Genomic DNA, 27,295 nt, shown 5'->3' on the forward strand with positions numbered 1-27,295 from the left:
CGGGGTAAATTGAATATGTGTATCAGACTGTGGAGGTGTCTTACTTGTGTTACTGGTGTTTTGGTATGAATTCTGACTTTTAAGTCACACATTTTTATTTTTCTTACTTTTAATGACTTCATTAGATCTTGTCTGTCCTTTCTATGCTTTGCTGTTAATTCAATAAATAATTCATATTCATATATTTCTTATCCTGAACCCATTTATGTGCAGTGTACCATCTGTGTTCTCCATCCAGCCTTACAGTGGAGTGCTGCTGTAGCTGTGCTAAACCAGGTCCTCCTGCACACGGCACTAAACCTCACTGATCATAACAACTGCAACTACTGTATTTTTATGACTTACAACATGGATGTGCGTGCTGCCAGAAAAACCGAGACATCAGTCAGTTTGTAGAATAAATAAATGAATAGCCAAAACTAAAACACAGTCTAACTAATGCCTAAAACTGTCTAAATGTAATTGAAAAGTGATACCAGGGTGAGTTTTCTGTACCAAGTACTATGACATAATAATCTGTTAAGATGAAATAAAAAATATTCAATAACTATAGGCTCATAAGACTAATATAAAAACAAGGATAATACGAGGTCTGTCAATAAAGTATGGGTCCTTTTTATTTTTTTTTAAAACTATATGGATTTCATTCATATGTTTTTACGTCAGACATGCTTGAACCCTCGTGTGCATGCGTGAGTTTTTCCACGCCTGTCGGTGACGTCATTCGCCTGTGAGCACTACTTGTGGGAGGAGTCATCCAGCCCCTCGTCGGAATTCCTTTGTCTGAGAAGTTGCTGAGAGACTGGCGCTTTGTTTGATCAAAATTTTTTCTAAACCTGTGAGACACATCGAAGTGGACACGGTTCGAAAAATTAAGCTGGTTTTCGGTGAAAATTTTAACGGCTGATGAGAGATTTTGAGGTGATACTGTCGTTTTAAGGACTTCCCACGGTGCGAGATGTCGCGCAGCACTCTCAGGCGCCGTCGTCAGCCTGTTTCAAGCTGAAAACCTCCACATTTCAGGCTCTATTGATCCAGGACATCGTGAGAGAACAGAGAAGTTTCAGAAGAAGTCGGTTTCAGCATTTTATCCGGATATTCCACTGTTAAAGGAGATTTTTTTAATGAAAGACGTGCGGGCGGATTGCAGCGTCGGCTTGCAGCATCGGCTCGCAGCCGCTGCGACGCTCCGCCACAGGAAAAACACCTCTGTTGGAAGCCTTAAGGACAAGTTAGAACATGTCCAGCTGTTAAACAATTTCTCATATACTCACTCCACTGAAAGCCATCAAAAGCCGCCTGGATTTTACAAATGGTTATCAACACGGAGGTGTTTTTCCTGTGCCGCCGCACCGCGCCGGCTTTGTCCCGACGCGCGGACCCGTCCGCACGTCTTTCATTAAAAAAACTCCTTTAACAGTGGAATATCCGGATAAAATGCTGAAACCGACTTCTTCTGAAACTTCTCTGTTCTCTCACAACATCCTGGATCAATAGAGCCTGAAATGTGGAGGTTTTCAGCTTGAAACAGGCTGACGACGGCGCCTGGGACCGCTGCGCAACGTCTCGCACCATGGGAAGTCCTTAAAGCGACAGTATCACCTCAAAATCTCTCATCAGCCGTTAAAATTTTCACCGAAAACCAGCTTAATTTTTTGAACCGTGTCCACTTCGATGTGTCTCACAGGTTTAGAAAAAATTTTGATCAAACAAAGCGCCAGTCTCTCAGCAACTTCTCAGACAAAGGAATTCCGACGAGGGGCTGGACGACTCCTCCCACAAGGAGTGCTCACAGGCGAATGACGTCACCGACAGGCGTGGAAAAACTCATGCATGCGCACGAGGGTTCAAGCATGTCTGACGTAAAAACATATGAATGAAATCCATATAGTTTTTGAAAAAAATAAAAAGGACCTATACTTTATTGACAGCCTTCGTATACTTTACTCAGCCTCTCAATATTTCAGACCTGCTCCTAAGTTTGCAATTACTATTTGCCCTCACCACATTAGGAGATGAAATTATTTGTTATATAAACTGCACCAGAATGCAGGAATTTTATGTATGGGCCGTTATCCATTGGTAATATGCGTTTTTTTTTTTGTTTGTTTGTTTTTTTATCATTTTCACAATGCGGCTTTTACAAGCAATGTTTTCACTCTGAAATTATGGGAAATTGTATTTCTGGACATCTAGATTTTAAAAATTTTAAAAATGTGCTAAGCACCCCTAAAACTGGAAGTCTAAAATCGCCTCTGAGGCTACAGCTCTGGGGAAAAAGCTGTTCCTTAGCCTGTTAGTCTCTGTCCTTATAGTACAGTACCTCTTCTCAGATGGCAGAGGAGCAAACAGGGAATGTCCCAGGTGGCTATTATTTCAATAAACTCTGGTCTTGGTCATGACTTGGTCTTGGTTTATGTGGTCTTGACTGCTACACTGGGAGACACACATGTCACTTTTGGCATGTTCATAACAATTCAAATGAATGTCTTGATAGTTGCCCGGCAAATGTTTAATATTCTGCTCTGTTCTTTTAAAGATCCTTACATTTGCTTTGATTTGATTTTGTTGGATCTCTGAAGATGTACGCGAGAGTTTTTTTTCTTTTCCTTTTGTGTTTTTAGAGGTAATAACTGAGTATTTTCCATTGCACCTGCTGGAAAACCAAAGAAATATGTGGTTTGAAAGAACATGAGAGGTTATGTTTGTCAGCAAGCCTCTTCCGTGACATTTTCTGTCCTTTCGACCTCCGATTCCTTCCTCTTCTAATCCTTCTCTTCTTTTCTCTCAAACCACAATAACAACCACCACCACACACACACACACACACACACACACACACACAAATTACTACTGCACTTGAAGTCACCAAAGGTCAAAATCTTTCATCTCAACTGACGCTCATGATTGCATTCTGCTGTACTCTACTAATGAACATGGACATACACGGTGCACGTGTGAACTCATGTACATGGATGTACACATGCACCTTCATTTTTATGTGCTGAAACCAGCTCGTTCTGCATCATCTTGTCATTACCCCTGTGACTCACAGCCCATCAGAGCATGAAAATGTATCTTTACGAATACCTCTGCAGCCAAAATGTTTTATCAAGAGAAATGACGTTTTCAGTCAGTTGAAAGCTTGTGATAGCTTTAATTTCACACATGTGTGGGTACAATGGAAGTGAGCATGGTAATGTACAGCACTGGGAATATGAAATGTATTCCTGTCCCTCATTTTGAGTAAAATGCAGGCTCCACATCTGTGGATCACACATGGGGTGTCATTTATAGGCACTTATACAAACAAAAGAAATTTGCATACACCATTTCCCACACAACTGTTATATAAGGCTCACATGTCACATGACAAACACTATAAAACCTTTTTCACCTTCTCAAAAGAAAAAAAAAAGTTTGCATCATCCAATATTCCAATTTAGGATTCAATGACATTCGATGGCAATCGCAAAGAAATAGTATCTATCTTTAAAAATAAATCCTTCCTGCTGGCTTACATCAAGATATGGCCATGCTATTTGAATTTTAGAAAATAACTGCTGTGAAACAATCAGAAAATAATTACTTCTCTTATTTAATACATTTATGTGCAGAAACTGTTCTGTCTGTCACTGAATCACAAACACAACTGCACCAGCATCCGCTAACTATCCAGCAGGTGGCAGATATATCTACTATAGTATAACACACAGGTTATGCAAAGTTGCTTTTTTGATCCATATCCCCATTAAAATGGAGATATGGATATGGAACCACCTGATATGGAACCACCTGGCATTAAAATGCATTTCTGGTGACCGGATTACAATTAGACAGTGTTTGATCAAGTGGTAGCACAGGTGTAATGCACCAAAACCCATTCGAGACAAATTGTGTTCTAGTCATTCACAGCCCCTCTGTCGGTGGTGGTGGGGAGGGGGGTACTCTGCATTGCGACCATATTGAACAACAGCATTAGTGGAAATGTGTTTTCAGTTCACATAAAAAAACAAGATGTCACTGGTGAAAGGGTTTATCCTCTTTGTGCTGTATGTTCTTTTCATTAGGCAATGATAGTTTTATGAAATGTTCAAAATCTCCATCATGTATTAATTACGTGAACATTGCCCAAACAATTCAAAAACACTATGTATGAGTGTGAGTGATTGCGTCAGCGCACTGCATCAGAGCACAGCTCATCTGAACGATTATAACAAGGTCTTAAATCTATCATAAATTACTTTTACAGCTACTCATAAGAAGGAATGAACATGCAACTGTCTTACCAAGCTATTACAATATAAACATTGCAAATTAGGGATCCACCGATACCATTGATCAGCTGGTCTCTGAATGCCATTGACACCATCATTCTACAAGAAGGTCAGGGGAGCCTATCTGCCCAGATGGAATGTATCCTGCGGGCTATGTTCTCGACTCTTGGGGGTCTTGGCGTATTGCATGCTTGGCACCTTTCTCCGTTGGGGATGCCGTGGATTTATTCATATTTGGTCTTATGGGAGCAGGGCTGGTACTTTCTGTCTTATGTGCTGCCCTGATCTATCAGAAAATTGGCAAGACGGCGGCATCAAGAACCACGGCCCCTCGCTTGTCCGTCATGATTAATGAGGTGAGCAAGGCGTTACATTCTCAGACTGCTATGACTCTTGAACTCAGACGCAAATTGGCATCTTGGAGCAGATGCGTGCCTTGCAGATGAAGTTGAAGATTTCGGAGGCCGGGGAATATTCTTAATTCATGACTGGGAATATTCTTAATTCATAATTGGTATTTGGTTGTTCAAATGGAACTGTAAAAAGTGTTTTTCACTGCTCAAACCACAACATGACAGGCTTATCAAGCCTGAAGGACAAATTGCCCAACTGTTTTTCCTCCAGAGGAATATCTTCAGGACTTGGTGATTATTTGGCTGTTTTCTTATCTCAACTCACAAAGACAATAAACTGTTTTCACAGGACTGAAGCATGCTCCACTCCCTCTCCCCACCCCCCTCCTACCCCCCATCACACACACACCCCACTCCCCCCCTTCCCTTCTGCAGGGGCAGCACAGTTTTAGCTGCTGCTGGGCCCCCCCAGCTGACGGTGGCGCAACTCAGGGTTGCTGCGTGACCTTCACCCACCAGTCTCAAATCGGATAACGGACTTTTTCAAATTTAGTGCACATTAACAATGTCAAATGTGTATGTGCTGTCCTTAATTCTGATGTGTGCCATTATTATGGTAAACAAGTAATAATTGTGGACTAATCTGTAAGCTGTCTGACGTAACTGGAGTGTAAACATAATTTCTCCACTGTGAGATCAATAAAGTATATCTCATCTCATCTCAATCATGTAACATCAATTTTTGACTATAACATTAACCGTGTGTTTCTTAACAAACACGACACTGCCAGACATCTCACTGAAATGTAACCTGTGGACTTCAATTTCAATTTATTTTCAATTTATTTTAATTTATATAGCACCAAATCACAACAAGGTTGCCTCAAGGCGCTTCACACAAGTAAGGTCTAACCTTACTAACCCCCAGAGCAACAGTGGTAAGGAAAAACTCCCTCTGAGGAAGAAACCTCAAGCAGACCAGACTCAAAGGGGTGACCCTCTGTTTGGGCCATGCTACTGACCCAAATTACAAAACAATTCACAATACAAACATACAGGAAATGTTGCTGGTGCACAGGACGGTTTCAGGACCAGATACCACACCCATCTCTGGATGAAGCCGCAGATCAAACAGGGAGAAAAGAAAAAAAAGCAGAATCAAGCATCAGAAAGACAACAAATACAGTATAATTTGTCAGCATTAAGCAACAAGAAAAACAGAAGAAATACTAAGGTGATCGCCGGCCTCTAGCCCTAATATTCACTAAAAGACCCAGAATTTAGATAAAGCTCTGTTTCCTAATAAAATTAATAAAAAAAAAAATAAAAAGCATAGAAACACACTATGCCAGTGTAGCAGGATGGATGACCTTAATGATGTTCAGCTGGTGGATTGAGTGCAGCTGGTTGTGGCAGAGGAGTGTTGCATAAAAGAGGGAGTGTGTGTGCTCTTCTTTCTCTTTCTGGAGACTGACTGCAGGTGTTTGGACGTGTTCACTTCCATGTTCCTGTGAAGACAGAGACATCTGTGTGGGCTGTCGTTGGTGGTGCGCTGCTGAGTTTGTGGTGCTCTTGACGCTCTGGGGTGGTGTCGAGTTACAGCTGATTGCTGTGACGGACGGTTCAGATTTTGGACCAAGCTGTGGAAGGAGGCCGTGCTGCTTTGCTCTGGTCCTCTGCTGAAAGATTTCGTCCAGTGAGACCAGTGGATGTGCCCTGTTTGCTGCGGCGGCTTTACGCTCAGTGTGGACATTTGGAAAACTCTGCCAGCTGCGTGTGCTGCTGCAAGGGCGCCCTCATGTGGTCATAATTGGTGGTTGTAAATGAGTTTTTTATAAAATTGTCTTTTTAACTAGAACTTCAATTGTTAATAAATTATTTGTTTGTATTTGGGAACCACGTCTCTGTCTCAATTACAACGAACCTGTGTGTCTTAGGTTGAAGTTATTCAATTGTCGAATTCCCTGGGTGAAATTCCCAGGGTGGTGTCAGAAGTCCGACATACCATGTTCATTCATGATTTCTAATTGCCTTGACGATTGAGGAGTAAACTGTTCGCTTTGCCACATTTTGGTGTCAAGAAGTGGGATGTAAATTGAGACTAGAGAGGTGTGTTCTGTTTTTTTTTGGTGAAGTAAATTTTTTTGTGTGTGTGTATGTTTAATCTGTTTTTTTTTTGTTTTGTTTTGTTTTTTTTCTTGTTTTCCAGAGCAAAGCAGCAGGTGGCCTTGGTGCAAGTAATTTCACCTATTTTGGTCGCATCCTCATTGTGGGAAAGTCTCAAGGGGTATGATGGCAGAGGAAACGCAGGAGCTGAGAGAGTTAGTCACTCAGCTTAGGATGGAGAATGAGGTTGAAGCAGGAACAGGCTGAGGCAGCGCCTGGCCTGAGTATAGAGCCCTCATCTAAAGTGTCCTCTAGTGGTAATGCTCCAGTAATGGAGAAGTTTATTTTTTTACCCTGAGATAGAAAATGTCCCATGTTTAATGGTAAGATAGGTATGGGGTTGGCTGAATGGTTGGAGGAGATGCAGGCTTGTGTGAGAGCCTGTCATGTCTCTAAAGCTGACCAGGTATGTTTTTATTTTGATCATCTGGAGGGGGAAGGTGAGGAAATAAAGCATAGTTCCAGTGAAGAGCGTTCAGACCCATTAAAGATCATTGGGGTGTTGCAGGAGCTGTATGGGGATACAGAATCTTATGTGGCACTTCAAGAGGCCTTTTTGTCCCACAGGCAGCGTAAGGGAGAGACTCTGTTAGGGTTTTCATTGGCATTAATGAGTCTGATGACATCTGTTAAGCAGCGCGCACCTAATGGTGTCCCAAATGCAGAGGTTTTGTTACGTGATCAGTTTGTTGAGTGTGTGTTTGATGGGTCACTTCGGCGCGAGTTGAAGCAGTTTGTGCGCCGGCAGCCTACTGCTCCCTTGTTGGAGGTTAGGGGTGAGGCAATTAGATGGGAACGAGAGGGTTCACCTGGAGGTACGAAGGGTAGTGATTTTTCCATCCAGTCTGTTGCGGGCACTCAGTGCAGGGTTCAGGGCAGTGGCCTGGTTCTTTTCAGGCCTCGGAACTACAGGAAGTAAGGGAGATGCTCCAGCTGCAACAGGAGCAGTTGAATCGGCTGACTCAGAGTATTTCCCATTTGCAGCATTCTGGGCAGTTTCGTCAATCAGTTCCCCGGGGGTCTATAATTTGTAGGCGCTGCCAGAAACCAGGCCACTTTGCCAGGGAGTGTGATGGAGTTCGGGTGGTGGCCCGCAGTCGATCCTTTTTGTCGGCCTCTTCATTGAACAAACCGTCTTCTGTTGCTCAGGGGTTGGGAAACTAGTGCCCGCCGAGCTGCGGAGCCACAGCTCGGGGGGGCAAGTTACTGGCTCAGGTTTGGGTAGGACGTGTGACAAGGTAGTGTCCAAGATTGTGTTGTCATGTCCTCATTTAATGGTGAGCATGGGGGGAGTTGGGATCCCTTGTTTGATAGATACAGGATCTATGGTGTCAACTATTCCAGAGTCTCTTTTTCATCAGCAGTTTGAGCCAGGGGGTTTGGGGTGGCTGAAATCATGTAATTGGCTACAGCTTAAAGCAGCTAATGGCTTAGCCATCCCTTACCTGGGCTGTTTGGAGTTGGATGTGGAGCTTTGTGGTAAACTGATGCCAGGATGTGGCATTTTGGTGGTTAAAGATGTGCCTGGTGTGTCTCCGCAGGCTTCTGGGGTCCTGGGGATGAATGTCATCCGCAGGTGTTATGGGGAACTTTTTGGGCAGTATGGGGTTTCCCTGTTTGATTTGCCAGCAGTGGTGGAGGCTCCGGAGTATGTCACGCAGGCGTTTCAGAAGTGCCACAAGGCTAGTGGTATTGTGGATCAAGGAGTAGGGAAGGTTAAGGTTCATTGGGGAGAGGCTTGTCAGATTCCGGGCAGTGTAATGAAGTTTGTTAGGGTGACATGCTCGGAGCGGTATTCTGGTGGGGCGGCTCTGTTTGAGCCTGTGGAGTCTGGCTTGCCTGTTGGACTGTTGGCATCTCCTGCATTGGTGCAGGTGGAGCAGGGTATAGCCTACATTCCGGTGATGAATGTGGGATCGGTGGATGTGTGGTTACGTCCCCGGGCTATGATTGGCACTTTAGAGGAAGTTCGGGTTGTGAGTCTGCCTGCGGGGGTTGCCGAGGTGTCCCCGGTGGAGGCAGTAGTGGCCTCGCAGTCCATTTCTCCATCAGTGCAGGATCAGATTGCAGCCCTGGAATTGGGTCACTTGCCTCTGGAAGTACAAGGTAAGGTGAGAGCATTGTTGGGTCAGTTTAGTTCTGTCTTTTCAGCCCAAGATGGGGATCTGGGTTGTACTGACCTAATATCACATGAGATTCCGCTTCTGGATGATATTCCAGTGCGACAGCGGTATCGCAGAATTCCGCCTTCTGAGTATGAGGTTGTCAAAGATCACATCAATCAGCTGCTTGGAAGTTATTAGGGAGAGTAGCAGTCCTTACGCCTCTCCTATTGTGCTGGATAAGAAAAAGGATGGCAGTTTGCGCATGTGTGTTGATTACAGGCTCTTGAATGGAAAAACTAGGAAGGACGCCTTCCCTTTGCCTCGGATTGATGAGTCCTTGGATGCCCTCACTGGGGCTCGTTGGTTTTCTACCATGGATCTGGCGAGTGGGTATAATCAGGTTCTGTGGCGGAGGCTGATCATCATAAGACGGCCTTTTGCACGCCTTTTGGTTTGTTTGAGTGGAACCGGATGCCCTTTGGGCTTTGCAATGCTCCTGGTACTTTTCAGAGATTGATGCAGAGGATTTTAGGTGATCAGCAGTGTCTCTCCTTATTGTTGTATTTGGATGACATTGTGGTTTTTTCCTCTACTGTTGATCAACATCTGGATAGGTTGAGGGTGGTGCTGGAGCATTTGCAGCATGAGGGGTTAAAGGTGAAACTCAAAAAGTGTGCATTTTTTCAGCAGGAAGTGCGTTACCTGGGGCATGTCATCTCTGATAAGGGGGTGGCTACTGACCCTAGCAAGGTGGAGGTGGTTGCTCATTGGCCACCTCCGGTCACACTCTCGGAACTGCGCTCTTTTCTGGGCTTTGCCAGCTACTACCGCCGGTTTGTAGGTGGTTTTGCAAGGTTGGCAGCGCCCCTACACAAGTTGGTAGCAGAGTTGGCTGGGGTGAAGCCCAGTCGGGTAGATCAGATAGTTTCTGGTTATTGGACAGAGGAATGTGGCCGTAGCTTTGAGACTTTAAAAGCTAAGCTTACCTCTGCACCTGTGCTGGCATATGCCGATTTTAGTCTTCCATTTATTTTGGAGGTGGATGCTAGCTATGGGGGGCTGGGAGCAGTGTTGTCTCAGGAACAGGATGGTAAAGTTAGGCCGATTGCTTACGCAAGCCGTGGGTTACGCCCTACTGAGCGTAATATGGTGAACTACAGCTCTATGAAGTTGGAATTTTTGGCACTCAAGTGGGCAATGACCGAGAAGTTTAGGGAGTACTTGCTGGGTCATAAGTGCATTGTGTACACGGACAACAATCCTTTGAGTCATTTGTCATCTGCAAAACTTGGTCGTACTGAGCAACGTTGGGCAGCGCAGTTGGCCTCATTTGATTTTGAGATTAAGTATCATTCGGGTTGTAGTAATAAGAATGCAGATGCCCTTTCTCGGTTGCATTCTCCTGGAATGCAGGACTTCCAGGTAATGGTTAGTGGTGCCCAGCTTCCGGAGCCGCTGCAACAGGTTTGTCAGGGGAGTAGGGTAGATGTAAGGCAGGCTGTGGTTGCAGCCTTGCCCCACTGTCTTCCATCTGACCTGGCTGCATTGCAGCGGGTTGATCCAGTGATTCGGGAGATTTGGGTGTTTTGGGACCGTAAAAGGGGTCCTGATAAGGAAGAGCGCAATCAGGTGTCGCAGTCAGCCCGGGTGTTGCTTCGGCAGTGGGACCGGTTGGTGGAGAGGGATGGTGTCTTGTACCGTCAGGTGTTTAAGTCCAATGGAGCTGGGGCTGTGTTGCAGTTGGTGTTGCCTGCAGCTTTAAAAGCCGATGTGTTGACTGAGGTTCATCAAGGGCATGCTCATTAAGGGGTTGAGAGGACCCTAGAGCTTTTACGTCAGCGGTGTTATTGGCCAGGGATGTCTGCGGAAGTGGCAGATTGGTGCCAGGCATGTGAGAGGTGTCAGGTAGCAAAGGTGAACCAACCAGTGGCTCGTGGCCCCATGGGACACCTGTTGGCATCTCGGCCTAATGAGATTCTTGCCATTGATTTTACTGTTCTAGAGCCTAGTCATGGTGGAGTGGAAGATGTTTTGGTAATGACTGACGTCTTTAGTAAGTACACGTGGGCAGTCCCTACCCGTGACCAGCAAGCTCCTACAGTAGCTCAAGTTCTGGTTACGGAGTGGTTTTCGAGGTTTGGGGTTCCAGCTCGGATACATTCTGATCAGGGACGGAGTTTTGAGAGTGTATTGATCCAGCAGTTGTGTGGCTTTTATGGCATAGAGAAATCTCGTACTACACCATACCATCCATCTGGGAATGGGCAGTGTGAGCGTTTTAATAGAACGCTTCATGATCTGTTGCGCACGCTGCCCGTGTCTCGAAAGCATCATTGGGGTTCTTGTCTGCCCCAGGTTTTGTATGCTTATAATACAACACCGCATCAGGCAACTGGTGAGTCTCCTTTTTTGTTGATGTTTGGTCAGGAGCCAAGGCTTCCGGTTGATTTTCTGTTGGGTCGAGTTCGGGAGCCTGTGGGTGGTTTTGTTCATGAGTGGGTCCGGGAGCACCAGACCCGCTTGCAGATGGCTTTTGATGGAGCCAGGGATCGGCTGAAGGCCGCTGCAGAGCGGCGTAAGAAGGAATATGATCAGCGTATCCGTTATGTTCCCCTGAAGGAGGGCCAGTTGGTCTGGTTGCGAGATTTTGGGGTACAGGGCCATCATAAGATCCAGGACCAGTGGTCCTCTGTGATGTATCGTGTCCTGAGGGCACCACAAGGAGAAGGGACTGTTTATACAATTGCCCCTAAGGATGATTTAACCAGAACCAAGCAGGTTCATCGCTCATTGTTGAAGGTATTGGTAGGGCTTGGATCCCCTGATGAGGTTGTGGCCCATTCTCTGCCCCCTGTGGAGTTTTCTCCACCTGTGGTGGAGCAATTACAGGACAGGTGGTGGAGTAATGGCGGGTGGTTGGTGTCAGGATCCAAGGACCCTGCGTCTACTTCAGTTGTGCGGGAAGTGGTGACTCCGCCTGCTCCTCAGGTGGAGGGGGTGGGAGAGGTGACCCAGGTTGCCCCTCAGGTGGAGAGTGCAGAGGTTGTGAGTTTACCTGCTTCCCCGCAGTTGAGTCCACCAGTAGATCCAGTGGTTGCTGTGCCACCTCTGCCAGTGGAGTCTAGTATGTCTTCCCTCCCCCCTAGTGAAGAGGTTGTACTTCGGCAGACGACTAGGGTTACTGCGGGTCATCATTCTAATATTCATCATCTTCCACGGTCTGCAGTGCAAGTGGGTCCTTCTGGCCCTATGTAATATAGGTGGTATGATTAAGGTTAAGGAATGGGGTCTATTCCATCGTCGGGGAGACGATATAATTTGTGGGGGTGGATTGTAGCAGGATGGATGACCTTAATGATGTTCAGCTGGTGGATTGAGTGCAGCTGGTTGTGGCAGAGGAGTGTTTGCATAAAAGAGGGAGTGTGTGTGCTCTTCTTTCTCTTTCTGGAGACTGACTGCAGGTGTGTGGACGTGTTCACTTCCATGTTCCTGTGAAGACAGAGACCTCTGTTTGGGCTGTCGTTGGTGGTGCGCTGCTGAGTTTGTGGTGCTCTTGACGCTCTGGGGTGGTGTCGAGTTACAGCTGATTGCTGTGACGGACGGTTCGGATTTTGGACCAAGCTGTGGAAGGAGGCCGTGCTGCTTTGCTCTGGTCCTCTGCTGAAAGATTTCGTCCCGTGAGACCAGTGGATGTGCCCTGTTTGCTGCGGCAGCTTTACGCTCAGTGTGGACATTTGGAAAACTCTGCCAGCTGCGTGTGCTGCCGCGCTGTGTGATGCAAGGGCGCCCTCATGTGGTCATAATTGGTGGTGTTTTAAATGAGTTTTTTATAAAATTGTCTTTTTAACTAGAACTTCAATTGTTAATAAATTATTTGTTTGTATTTGGGAACCACGTCTCTGTCTCAATTACAACGAACCTGTGTGTCTTAGGTTGAAGTTATTCAACTGTCGAATTCCCTGGGTGAAATTCCCAGGGTGGTGTCAGAAGTCCGACATACCATGTTCATTCATGATTTCTAATTGCCTTGACGATTGAGGAGTAAATTGTACGCTTTGCCACACCAGTATGCTAGCCATACAAAAGGGAAAATAAGTGCGTCTTAAGTCTGGACTTGAAAGTCTCTACAGAATCTGACTGTTTTATTGATGCAGGGAGATCATTCCACAGAATTCAAAATTCACAATCCTTCACAGAATTGTGGACTTCAGCACCACGAAATATACAACATCAATAAGTGAACTGAAACTGTCCATCACTAACTAATGTCTGTGAGCACCAGTGTTGCCACAGCTACTTTGAAAAAGTAATCCAATTACTGATTACTCCTTGAAAAAGTAACTTAGTTACTTTACTGATTACTCAGTTTTAAAAGTAACTAAGTTAGATTACTAGTTACTTTATTAGTTAGTTACGACTGCTGACAACTCCCCCCCCCCCCCCCCGCCAATAATCACTTTATAGTCAACCTTTCTTGACTTCAATGAACATAAATACTTGTTTGATAAAAAATAAATAAATAAAATAGACATCTTTCTTGACCTCATATTTAAATGTTGGCAGCAGTGTGACAGTAAAACATACATTGATAAACAATGTAGATTATAAATTGTAACTATTAAATTCTTTCTAACATTTTTCTAACATTTAAATTCTTTCTCAAACATTTTAATTGTTAAAATTATTATTGTAGTATTAGTAGTATTAAAAATTGTCTTCAAAAGTGGACCTTTAATCAAGGGGTGTGGAGGGGAGGCATGCCCTCCCTCCACCCCACCCGGTCTGGATTTGCCCCGGTTTCTCATTTGTGCAAGAAGAATTCATTCATTCATTCATCTTCTACCGCTTAGTCCATTTGATAATGTATTTATGGAAAGAGCACAACCAGATTGACAGTTAGGGAATTTTTTTTTTTTTTTTTTTTGCTTCATCTCGTCCTCTGAAAGAGACTTTAGGCACATTTGGGTGGAAAAAATAAGGGTTAGCATTTGTTAATGCGTGCGGATCATCTATTTTTAGCGAGGACCCACACGGAGTGGCGCAGCATTCTAAAGGGGAAAAAAGTGTAAAAATGTCTTAGTAAAGCTCAGTGCAGGTGTGCTGCCGTCACTGCACTTTCAGAGACAGCAACTGTTCTCAACTCTGAGTTGCACTGCAGAAAACAGATGAAAAGCTCACAGCATCAAATGCTTCATGGGCAGTTCAGTCGAACCCCAACCACCGCCTGCCCATGGGCTGCCGTGATCAACACACAATACAAACACAATTGAGAGGCTGCTGTACAGGGTTATCACGTGTCTAGTATCAGAGCAGTTTTATGTTTACAAGTAAATACATATGGGATCGGGCCGATACCTGATACTGGTATCGGCATCAGCGCATCCCTATTACAAATAATTACCTTTTTAGATGGTTCCAAAAGTGTTCTCCACCTCATTAAGTGCACAAGAGTGAGAGAGAGAAAAGCAGCAGCTGAAATGGTCTTCTGTGATTCCGGAAGCGGTTAGAGGTGTTTTCAACAGCTAACGTGGAGAGAAAATGATTAATCCGCTACCAAATAATTATTTTATATACGTAGTGTCCAGCGCACAACGCGGGGCATCCAGCGGAAAAAAGCACAGCGTCCAGCTGGGAACACAGTGGGTGGGATCTTCAAGACGAAGTGCGTGCAGGTGTACAGATCAAAGATGTGCAAGTGTCAGGGCGCCTTAAGGAAGATGGAATGTCTGTGATTGGCCCATCCTCCGCAAGTGTCAACTCCTGTGCCATACATCAGATTTGTTAATCTCATCCCTAACTCTAATCCTAATCTGAACCCAGTTCCACAGGATTTGAAATTCTTACCCCTATGCATATAAATGTTTCTTGTAGATCTAGTGCACCCACTCAGCATATTCCTCCTTCTACAGTTGCCTTTCAAGTTTTAGTTGATGATTTCACTCTCATAGATCTATTTAGAGCTGAACTCAGCCACATGGGGTGTGCAGCCCGTACATTCTGAGTACCGGTCCCAAGCCCGGATAAATGAGAAGGGTTGCATCAGGAAGGGTATCGGGCGTAAAACAAGCCAACCCAACTATGCAGAATAAGAATTGAATTTCCATACCGGATCGGTCGAGGCCCGGGTTAACAACATCCACCATGGTGCTGCTGCCCAACAGGGTGCCGGTGGAAATTGGGCTACTGCTAGGCAAAGACAACGAAGAAGAGGAGGAGAACATTTCTACAAACAGCAGGAGAAGAAGAAAACTAGAAGGGTGGAAAGGAGAGTGGGGACTTTGAATGTTGGTAGTATGACTGGTAAAGGGAGACAGCTGGCTGAATTGATGGAGAGGAGAAAGGTAGACATATTGTGTGTGCAAGAGACCAAGTGGAAGGGAAGTAACAGCAGGAGCTCGGCGGTGGGTACAAGTTGTTGTACCATGGTGAGGACAGGAAGAGAAATGGTGTTGGGGTCATTTTAAAGGAGCAGTATGTTAAAAGTGTGAATTGAAGGGGTGATGATGAATATCATCAGTGCATATGCCCCACAGGTAGGTTGTGAGATAAAGGAGAAAGAAGATTTCTGGAGTGTGTTAGATGAGGTGGGTGGAGAGTGTGCCCAAGCATGAAAGAGTGGTGATAGGAGGGGACTACAATGGGCATGTTGGTGAAGGGAACAGAGGTGATGAGGAAGTTATGGGTAGATATGGTAACAAGGATAGGAATGGGGAAGGACAGATGGTAGTTGATTTTGCAAAAAGGATGGAAATGGCTTTGGTGAATACCTACTTTAAGAAAAGGGAGGAGCACAGGGTAACATAAAGAGTGGAGGAAGGTGCACACAGGTGGACTACATTCTTTATAGGAGAAGCAAGCAAAAAGAAATCAGAGATTGTAAGGTGGTGGCAGGAGAGAGTGTCGTTAGACAGCATAGGATGGTTGTTTGTAGGATGTCTTTAGAGGTAAAGAAGAAGAAGAGAGTGAGAGCTCAACAAAGGATCAGATGGTGAAAGCTGAAGGAGGAAGACTGTTGTGTGAAATTTAGCGAGCAGGTGAGAGAAGCACTGGTTGGAGGGGAAGCACTTTTGGACAACTGGAAAACTACTGTAGATGTGGTGAGGGAGACAGATAGGACAGTACTGGGTGTGACATCTGGACAGTGAAAGGAAGACAAGGAGACCCAGTGGTGGAATGAAGAGGTCCAGGAAAGCATAAAGAGAAAGAGGTTGGCGAAAAAGTTTTGGGATAGTCGGAGAGATGAAGAAAGTAGACAGGAGTACAAGGAGATGCGGCGTAAGATGAAAAGAGAAGTGGCAAAAGTGAAGGAAAAGGCATATTGCAAGCTGTACAAGAAGTTGAATAGTAAGGAAGGAGAAAAGGACTCATACCGATTGGCCAGACAAACGGACAGAGCTGGAAAGGATGTACAGCAGGTAATGGTGGTAAAAGATGCACATGGTAATGTGCTGACAAGTGAGGAGTGTGTGCTGAGATGGTGGAGGGAATATTTTGAAGAGCTAATGAATGAAGAAAATGAGCAACAGAAAAGGCTGGATGATGTGGTGAGAGTAAATCAGGAAGTAGAAGAGATTAGTAAGGAAGAAGTGAGGGCTGCTATGAAGAGGATGAAGACTGGAAAGGCAGTTGGTCCAGATGACATTCCAGTGGAGGCATGGAAATGTCTAGGAGAGATGGCAGTAGAGTTTCTAACCAGATTGTTTAATAAAATCTTGGAAAGTGAGAGGATGCCTGAGGAGTGGAGACGAAGTGTGCTGGTTCCTGTTTTCAAGAACAAAGGTGATGTGCAGAGCTGCAGTAACTACAGAGGCATAAAGCTGATCAGCCACAACATGAAGTTATGGGAAAGAGTAGTAGAAGATAGGCTTAGAAAACAGGTGAAGATCTGTGAGCAGCAATATTGTTTCATGCCGAGAAAGAGCACTACAGATCCAATGTTTGCTCTGAGAATACTGTTGGAGAAGTACAGAGAAGGCCAGAAAGAGTTACATTGTGTTTGTGGACTTGGAAAAAGCTTATGATAGGGTGCCTAGGGAAGAGCTGTGGTATTGTATGAGGAAGTCTGAAGTGGCAGAGAAATATGTTAGAGTAGTGCAGGACATGTACAAGAATAGTGTGTCAGCAGTGAGATGCGCAGTCGGAATGACAGACTCATTCAAGGTTGAGGTGGGATTACACCAAGGATCAGCTCTGAGTCCTTTCTTGTTTGCAGTGGTGATGGACAGGTTGACGGATGAGATCAGACAGGAGTCCCCATGGACTATGATGTTTGCAGATGACATTGTGATGTGTAGTGAAAGTAGAGAGCAAGATGAGTCTAGTCTGGAGAGATGGAGATATGCTTGGGAGAGAAGGTGAATGAAAGTCAGTAAAAGCAAGACTGAGTACATGTAATTGAATGGGAGGGAGCCCAGTGGAATAGTGCAGTTACAAGGAGTACAAGTGGTGAAAGTAGATGAGTTTAAATATTTGGGGTCAACTGTTCAAAGTAATGGAGAGTGTGTTAAAGAGGTGAAGAAGAGAATGCAGGAAGGGTGGAGTGGATGGAGAAAGGTGGCAGGAGTGATTTGTGACCAAAGAATATCAGCAAGCATGAAGGGGAAAGTTTACAAGACAGTAGTGAGACCAGCTATGTTGTACGGCTTAGAGACAGTGGCACTAACAAAAAGACAGGAGGCAGAGCTGGAAGTGGCAGGAGCTGAAGATGTTGAGATTCTCTTTGGGAGTGACAAGAATGGACAAGATTAGGAATGAACATATCAGAGGGACAGCTCAGGTGGGACGATTTGGAGACAAAGTCAGAGAGGCGAGATTTAGATGGTTTGGACATGTGCAGAGGAGGGACCCAGGGTATATAGGGAGAAGGATGCTGAGGTTGGAGCCACCAGGCAGGAGGAGAAGAGGGAGGCCAAAGAGGAGGTTTATGGTTGTGCTGAGGGAGGACATGCAGGTGGTTGGTGTGACAGAGGAAGATACAGAGGACAGGGTGAGATGGAAACGATTGATCTGCTGTGGCGACCCCTAACGGGAACAGCCAAAAGACAAAGAAGAAGAAGAAGAAGATCTATTTAGCACTGGAAACCCTTTTCAAGACAGTATAGTTGTAATTCATAGACACAAAACCTGTTAAAGAATAGATTATTTACTGGCCTCTGTGTTTTCATATTCTGAAATTCATTCAACTATGATTCATCCGACCTCTTTATCTGACCATTGTGTTATCACAGCACAGCTTACACTTGCCAAGACTCCAACTAAAGCCACAAGATGGCGCTTTAACTCCACATTTCTTAAAAAAAAAAAGGATTACTGTGACCATTTTAGAAATATTTTTAAAACATTTATCGCAGAGAATGCTAACTAAGTAGAGGACCCTCAAGTTCTATGGGGCACAATTAAAGCATTTGTGAGAACTACAACTATCTCCTTCGCTTGTTACCATAACCGAGCAACCGAGCATCTGAATTTCAGATGCATAGGACTAGAAGGAACTACTATTTTAATGGCTCTCGGCCAAGTCACTTACTCTCTCTTAGTCTACAAAAAATGTGAAAGGTATTTCAGCATGACAGCTATCAGTTCAAACCAAAAATTGCTGACAGCTCCTAAAGAAATGAATACTGCTTTTCAAAATTTTTATGCAGAGATATATACTCAACAAAAATATAAACGCAACACTTTTGGTTTTGCTCCCATTTTGTATGAGATGAACTCAAAGATCTAAAACTTTTTCCACATACACAATAACACCATTTCCCTCAAATATTGTTCACAAACCAGTCTAAATCTGTGATAGTGAGCACTTCTCCTTTTCTGAGATAATCCATCCCACCTCACAGGTGTGCCATATCAAGATGCTGATTAGACACCATGATTAGTGCACAGGTGTGCCTTAGACTGTCCACAATAAAAGGCCACTCTGAAAGGTGCAGTTTTATCACACAGCACAATGCCACAGATGTCACAAGATTTGAGGGAGCGTGCAATTGGCATGCTGACAGCAGGAATGTCAACCAGAGCTGTTGCTCGTGTATTGAATGTTCATTTCTCTACCATAAGCCGTCTCCAAAGTCGTTTCAGAGAATTTGGCAGTACATCCAACCAGCCTCACAACCGCAGACCATGTGTAACCACACCAGCCCAGGACCTCCACATCCAGCATGTTCACCTCCAAGATCGTCTGAGACCAGCCACTCGGACAGCTGCTGGAACAATCGGTTTGCATAACCACAGAATTTCTGCACAAACTGTCAGAAACCGTCTCTGGGAAGCTCATCTGCATGCTCGTCATCCTCATCGGGGTCTTGACCTGACTCCAGTTCGTCGTCATAAACGACTTGAGTGGGTAAATGCTCACATTCGCTGGCGTTTGGCACGTTGGAGAGGTGTTCTCTTCACGGATGATGCGAAGGAGATGTGTTGCACTGCATGAGGCAAATGGTGGTCACACCAGATACTGACTGGTATCCCCCCCAATAAAACAAAACTGCAATCTCATTAGATAAAACTTAATGTGAATCCTTTTCACAAGACTTGGAGCTCCCCACACTTGCACAAGAAGTTGCACATCATCTTGGGGAACTAATCACTCTGAGTGAGTTGGGAGTTGCTGTAGGTGGAAGGACAAAGGGTAGGTCTCCGGGATGGGAGTTCTCTTTCACTTTCTGGGATGAGCTGGGGCTGTACTTTTTAGCCATGGTTCATATATCTGTTGAAGTTGGTGCCTTTTTCAATGACATGAATGCTGCCTTGACAGCTGTATTGCCCACATCCAACCAGGACACCACGCAGTGTGGGAATTATAGACCTTTGTCTATCCTCAATGCAGGAATAAAAATGTTTACTCGTGTATTGGCCTCACAATTAGAACCTCATATAAAAATCCTAATTAAGAGTGACTAGACGAGCTTTGTGAAATCACAGCTTGATTCTGACAACATACAGCATCTGTTTCATGTAATTCATGCTGCCAAGGATATACCCTCACCATGTGCAGTATTGAGCCTTGACACAGAGAAAGCCTGCGATAGGCTAGAATGGGATTTCTTGTGGATGGTTCCTCAGCATTTTAAAGTGGGTCCAACTTTTATTTATTTAATTGAACTACTATACAATAACCCATCCGCAACGACAAAACATAAATAGCATAATATCAAAGAAAGTTCATCTATCACACTCATGCCGATAGGGATGCCCGTTAAGTCCTTTTCTTTGGATTTTGTCACGAGAGCCCCTTGCACAGAAAATTCGTCAAGACCCAGATATTTCCCCCATCACTTTTCACAACACGTCACATTCCATGTCACTGTATGCCGATGACATATTATTATTTTTTTGAAAGAGCAACCACATCATTACTGCATATTTTAGATACCTTTCACAAATTTATATCTGGTATCTGGTTATCAAATCAAATCAATTTCATTTATATAGCGCCAAATCACAACAAACAGTTGCCCCAAGGTTATAAGATCAATTGGACAAAATTTGCACTTCTCCCTCTAAACAATCAATTGAGCCCGAGTTCATTACCTCAGCACATTCCAGTGGTAAAACCATTCCAATACTTAGGGATGGATATTTTTCCTTTATTGGATAATAGTGCGAATAAGAATTTTCAGGGCATCTATAATAAAATCGAGGGAGATCTCAGTAGATGGTCTCACCTGCCAAAATCATTACAAGCTCGTGTGCTGTAGATCACATCTCACAAAGGGGAGGTGGTGGTTCATAACCAGAGGAGCCTTGGTTCTATTTACCATCTGACAGGAAAGTCAATAGGATCCCCAAAGCTGAGCGCCTTCCACCCACGGCAGCACACTGACATCCTGTGTGTGTGTGTGTGTGTGTGTGTGTGTGTGTGTGTGTGTGTGTGTGTGTGTGTGGTGTGTGTGTGTGTGTGTGTGTGTGTGTGTGTGTGTGTGTGTGTGTGTGTATGTGTGTGTGTGTGTGTGTGTGTGTGTGTGCACGTATATGTGTGTGTGTGTGCACGTATATGTGTGTGAATGAGTGATGCGTCATTGTAAACACTTGAAGCATCTGCATCAGATGGAAATGCGCTACAGAAATGCAGTTCATTTACCAATTACAATGAACCAGTGCCTGAGGACTTGTCTTGACAACCATCGAGCTGAGATAGCTCCAGTTTCAAGATCTCATTGTCAACGAAAGCTGTTGAAGTAAAAAATTTAATTTATTCTCAATGGCCACTATTATTTCTATAAGGTATGGCAGTAAAAACACAGATGAGATTTTTACTTTGTCTCGCTACATTGAGTCATGATGATGTTTCCTAATGAGGTTTGGAAATGTTCCATTTACAAGTTATACTGAGCTAAATTTAAAACTAAATTTAAACCTCTGCTATGCCAGGCTTATTTGTAAGAGTATCAGGACATTAAATAATTGTTTATAGCTCACAGCATGACATTTCTTACAACCCCAATTCCAATGAAGTTGTGACATTATGTAAAATGTAAATAAAAACAGAATACGATTTGTAAATCCTCTTCAACCTATATTCAACTGAATACACTACAAAGACAAGATATTTAATGTTCAAACTGATAGATTTTGTTGTTTTTGTGCAAATATTTGTTCATTTTGAAATGAATGCCTGCAACACATTTCAAAAAAGCTCGGACAGTGGTATGTTTACCATTGTGTTACATCACCTTTCCTTCTAACAGCACTCAATAAGCGTTTTGAAACTGAGGACACTAACTGTTGAAGCTTCGTAGGTGGAATTCTTTCCCATTCTTGCTTGATGTACAACTTCAGTTGTTCAACTGAAGATGTAAAATGATGGCCTTATTGGGCAGTTTATTACTTTTAACACATTCTCACTTCACCTGCCTCTTTATTGCATTTGGTTAGCATGTTTTAAAGTGTTAAGAGATGCTTAATATGCTGTAGGCCTGAAAATTCTTTTAATACTGATATGAACATGCATCAAACGCTAAAAGAAGTGTGAAAAAGACAAAAAAAATACAATGGTTCCTATTCTGTCTATTCTAAAGGGGCTGACCCTGGCAGCAACAGATATAAAGTATGTGTATATTAATATTTCACAGGGATGACTCCTATTTTCCACATGGGCAGCTACATAGAGACAGAGGCAAAAAATTAAATAGTATAATTTGTTATTTTCCTCTGCACCTCCAAACATTTGTGGAAGAAAACACCATTCAGGCATCTGATTGAGTATCTGACCTGGTTACAACTGGGAGTGAATCTCTGCAGAACGCAGCAATGATCAGGATGATTTAGAGAAATGTGGAAAAAAAAACATTTGGCACATGTTATTGAGTTGATGCACATTTGAATGCTTTTAGGAAAGTGCACTTTCTCTCTCTCTCTCTCTCTCTCTCTCTCTCTCTGTGTGTGTGTGTGTATATACGGAGCTGGGACAAAGTTATATTTTGTCATGAATTACATGTTAGTGTTTAGGTTTGATCAATGCGTTATTGACAAGGCGAGCAGTTGCCAGGCGCCCAAAGTGGCTGGACCCACAATGCAGACTCCCAGATCAGGTTCATGTGTAAAAGAAGTCGTCACCTTTATTTCAGGCTGAGGTACGGTACACAGGTGATCAAGCAGTGGAGCGGAGGTACAAACAGGGTCAGGCAAAAACGCAGTCATATTCAAGCAGGGTTCTGAGGCACAAGCAAACACTGACTACGTTTACATGCAGCCAATAACCCTTTCATAACCCTTTCATAACCGGAATATTAGCAATAACCCGGTTGTGCACGGCCATGTAAACACCCGCAAAAACCCAAATATGCTTATATTCCGGTTATTAAAAACCCGAATATGACCCCTGGGTTACTCCTTTTCTAACCTGAATATCAGGTCATATAAACGCGCATCAGAATATCCCCATAGAAAGGAACATTATTTTGTTCTGCGCATGTCCTATCCGCAAGGAATCTTGGTCTTTTGAGTACGTCAACTACTTGTATACGGCGCGCAACCCACCGGACACCACAGAAGCAGAGGTAAACAAACATGGGGAAATCCAGACGCGGCAGCAAAGCACCACACTTTTGGAGCAAGGAGGAAACCAAGTACTTCATTAGTATCGTAAAAGACATGAATATAATGTCTTTTATTGATGGTAGAAAGTACCGAGATAGCGACATTTACAAGAAGGTGGCCAAAAAGTTACGCGAAGCAGGATTTGCACGAACGCCAGACCAAATCAAGCACCGGTGGAAGACGTGCATCGCTGTTTAGATGGGGATATTCCAAATGATACCAATGACCATGTATACAGGAGTAACTCTGTCTGCTTAAGCATGTAAACGGGTTATTCCTAATGATTCAGAAACCGGAATATTTAAACGAAAACGTGGACAGCATGACGTCTCCTAACTGGGCAAAATATTGATGAAGTTCCTGGATGTTAATGCATTTTCATAGGAGATTCGTGACTGAACACACTCAGAAAAATGCTCGCAAAATACATGTTAAAAAATGCCATTTTGACCTGGATATCGAGCCATCCATCCATCCATCCATCCATCCATCCATCCATCCATCCATCCATCCATCCATCTTCTACCACTTAGTCCAATTAAGGGTCGCGGGGGGCTGGAGCCTATCCCAGCAGTCATAGAGCGCGAGGCGGGGTACACCCAGGACAGGACGCTAGTCTGTCGCAGGGCCCCAAATAGACAAACAACACAGACACACCCACACACACACCTACGGACAAATTTAAAGACTCCAATCCACCTAACCCGCATGTCTTTGGATGTGGGAGGAAAGTGGAGCTGTTATGTTTCGGACGCGGTCGGAGCACCGACCCAGCGTTTGAAAGGACCCAGCATAAAATAAGCAGAGCACGGTTCAAAAGATAACAGAATTTAATAAACATAACAGTGTGCAGTGCTAAACAACTAAAACGTCCGCGGTCTGGTGAGGTGGAAACACGGCGCGCTCTCAACAGCGCAAACGGTCCGGAGCCACAGCAGTTCGGACCCAGGGACCCCGCCGACACCCCCCAGGTGGCCGCGACAAACCAAGTCTGTGAAGAAAGAAAACATGAGGTGAGTCCAACTCCACACAGAGAGACACAACTCAAAGGTGCACGCAATCAGCAAACACTTCCTGGCTTAAATCTATACATCAGCTTCTTACCCTGCAGGCACGGAACAACTCAGTTCAAATCTCAACTGCAGCAGAAGCTGATTAGACAATTAGCATAACATGACAGCTCACTAACACAAGGTGTGAGGGACACCAAATCCACTGTCATTACTTCATAAAAGTCACCAAAAACCGAATTACCTCAGGAAGTGTGCTGAACAGCGTGAGACCTCACCCAATCCTCCTTCACAGACTGTGGCGTCAAACCTGGAGCGGTCTCTGCGTCCGTGATGGTGAGATTGTTCTCCTGACGTCGATCTCACACGTCTGCTCACAAGGTCGAGTCTCTGGCAATCACACACTGTGCATTCAAGGTTTAAATGCAGCAATCTCTGATCAAGACAAAATACACCACAGCTGTGAGTCCTGATGACCTGCACGTGATAACAAGCCTCAGGTGTTCAGGGTGAGGTCCTAATGCTCAGCCACTCAGTCCTGAATGCATACCACCTGGTGGGAGAAACAGAAAACAAAAACCAAGCCAGCCAAACACCCCAGCCCACAACAGGAGCACCCGGAGGAAACCCACGCAAACACGGGGAGAACATGCAAACTCCACGCAGAAAGGCCACAGAAATTGAACCCACAACCTTCTCGCTGTGAGGCAACAGTGCTAACCACTAAGCCACTGTGCTGCCCAGATATCGAGCCAGTAAAATTAAATTACATTAAATTATGTCAGGAAAGTATTAAACTTACCCTGACACACACACACATTCCCAAATATTAGTGTTGAAAGTTATACAGATCTGCGCTGTTCAAGCTGCTGAGCTGAGGCGTCGTGCTGCAGCTGCTGTTCTACGCAGCTCCTAAAACCATTACAATACATTTATATATATATATATATATATATATATATATATATATATAATATTTTTACACAATTATCCTTTATTGACCAAAGTTTCATTCATGAAGTCAGTGGTGTGTGTGCACATCTCTATGTGTGGGTGTGACTGTGAGCGGCACAGCGCGGGTAATATATATATATATATATATATATATATATATATATATATATATATTAGATTTTTACACAATTATCCTTTATTGACCAAAGTTTCATTCATGAAGTCAGTGGTGTGTGTGCACATCTCTATGTGTGGGTGTGACTGTGAGCGGCACAGCGCGGGTCATTATAATCTCATTATTTTAAGGTGCAAATTTAAAAAAAAATCCCCAGTCTTGTCGAACAATTTTAATCACTAACGACAAGTATTTTAACTAGACATTGGTCTATAAGTGGAAAATATCAACTAGACATAAGTGAAGAGTTAATGGTCCGTGTCATCGGGCGACACAGGTACGGCAGGAGACATACAGCTGTTTATCATCCAAATATCACGGACAAAGTGACAAGAAGAACCAAAACCAGTTACTTATGGAAGGAAATATTGTCTTCCTTGTTCCTCTGTTTGTGGCTTTGCCAACATGCACAGCTTTCCGGCATATTCCACCTGTTTCTTGAACTTCTATGCACGCAAATCACTAACTTGCCCGGAATTAAAATGGCAATCACGCCTCCTTACTGACAGTATTTACTTAATGGTTTTCATTATGCTGTTGTTCTTATTTTGAAAGTTCAATAAGTGGACTGATATGTTAAACATGGTGCGAATGCTATGTGAAAGACTAAAGTAAGATCATTTTATGTTTACTGAACAAGTAGCAGAATTTTTTTTTTGTTTGTTTTGTATATTGTTCTGCAAGCCACTCTTAATTACAAATTCATCCGCACACCACCTGAGTTTTCATCATCCTTCATTTGTTTGGCATTTTTTGTTGAAAATTTAGCAGGTGAACACTGGGTGCATTTAAAACAATATTGTGGCGCTCTTAATTCATAATGTGAAGTAAAACAGAGCATGCCATGTAAAAGAAACAGTTTTATTTTTGCTTAAGAAACTGTACTATGTGGTCAAGACTATTTCTATTTAGTTTCTTTTGTCTGTATTAGCATATTTGATATTGGAGTAATCCAGAAGTAATTGAAAGTAATCAAATTACATTACTTTAATATTATGGTACTTGGATTACGTTACTGATTACATTTTTCAACAGGTAACTAGTAACTGCATCGGAATAATTTTTAAAGTAACCCTCCCAACCCTGCATACACGCATGCATACATGCACACAGAGACCACTTGGCTATTATAATATAGAAGCAGAGGGTAGTAAATGACAGATTCCACACTTTAACACTGTAAAAAAGTGCCATGATATCAAAATATTTCTGTTGCTAAGCATTTATGGACATGAAGTGATGACTGAAGAAGAAAGTTGCCAATAGTTTTAAACCCTTTTATCCAGTCTCGCTGAACTAAGTCATGTTAAGATGAAATCTAATATCAAAACTTGCAGAAAATGCAAGCACAGCCAATAGTTCACATTGAGATATTTTGAAATTAGTTTGAAAAGTGTGAACAGAAGATAAAATAACTTTCTCATCTTATCTTACTGAAGTACACTGACTTTATCGCGAGGATGGAAAAGGGTTTTCTGGATATTTTCTTTCATATTCTTGCATATTAATTCAAGTTTTGCTGATTAAATTTCTTGGAACATCTGCGTAAATGTTCGCACACATTGGACCTTTTTACTGTATAACCTTTAATTGGGTTTTTGTACTTCTACTGGGTTCATATCTTTTTTCGTGGCAAAGTGGGAAAGGGCAATAGAAAATTTGTTCAAAGAACAAATTGCAGTTGAGTGTGCGTTCATCCAGTTGTATGGGAAGCCCATACAAGAGGGTAGCAAAGAAAGCAATTGAGGTGAAGTTGGGCTTGGTTTATTCTCCATTTGGTCATAGAGCAGTTCACCGTTTCAAACCTAAATATTTCATGACAATAAACTGCTGCTTCCCATAAGTTTACCTGGGCAGGTCTGTGGACTCTTTGGGAACTGTGATGGAGAAACGCATGGGGGAAAAATCAGGCCACCCTTCACCACATCAGTCACTCTCTCCACAACATCCTGGCAGGTCAGACAAGCAAACGCAGCAGTCGTCTTCTCTCCCTGTGTTGCAGAATTGAACTCTTTAGATCATTTGCCCCGAGAGCTGGGAGACTTTGTAAAGCTGCTGTTAATCCACAAGACCTGTGACAGGTTATAACACTGTAACAGCTGACTGATCTGCACTTTTCACTATTATTTAAATATTTACATTTGTTTGTATGTATGTGTGTAACGGAGGCCAGCAGGTGTCGCTGTGCAGATGTAGTTAGTAAACCTCACTCCCA

This window comes from Thalassophryne amazonica, chromosome 2 (genome assembly GCF_902500255.1).
Source record: "Thalassophryne amazonica chromosome 2, fThaAma1.1, whole genome shotgun sequence".
NCBI lineage: Eukaryota > Metazoa > Chordata > Actinopteri > Batrachoidiformes > Batrachoididae > Thalassophryne > Thalassophryne amazonica.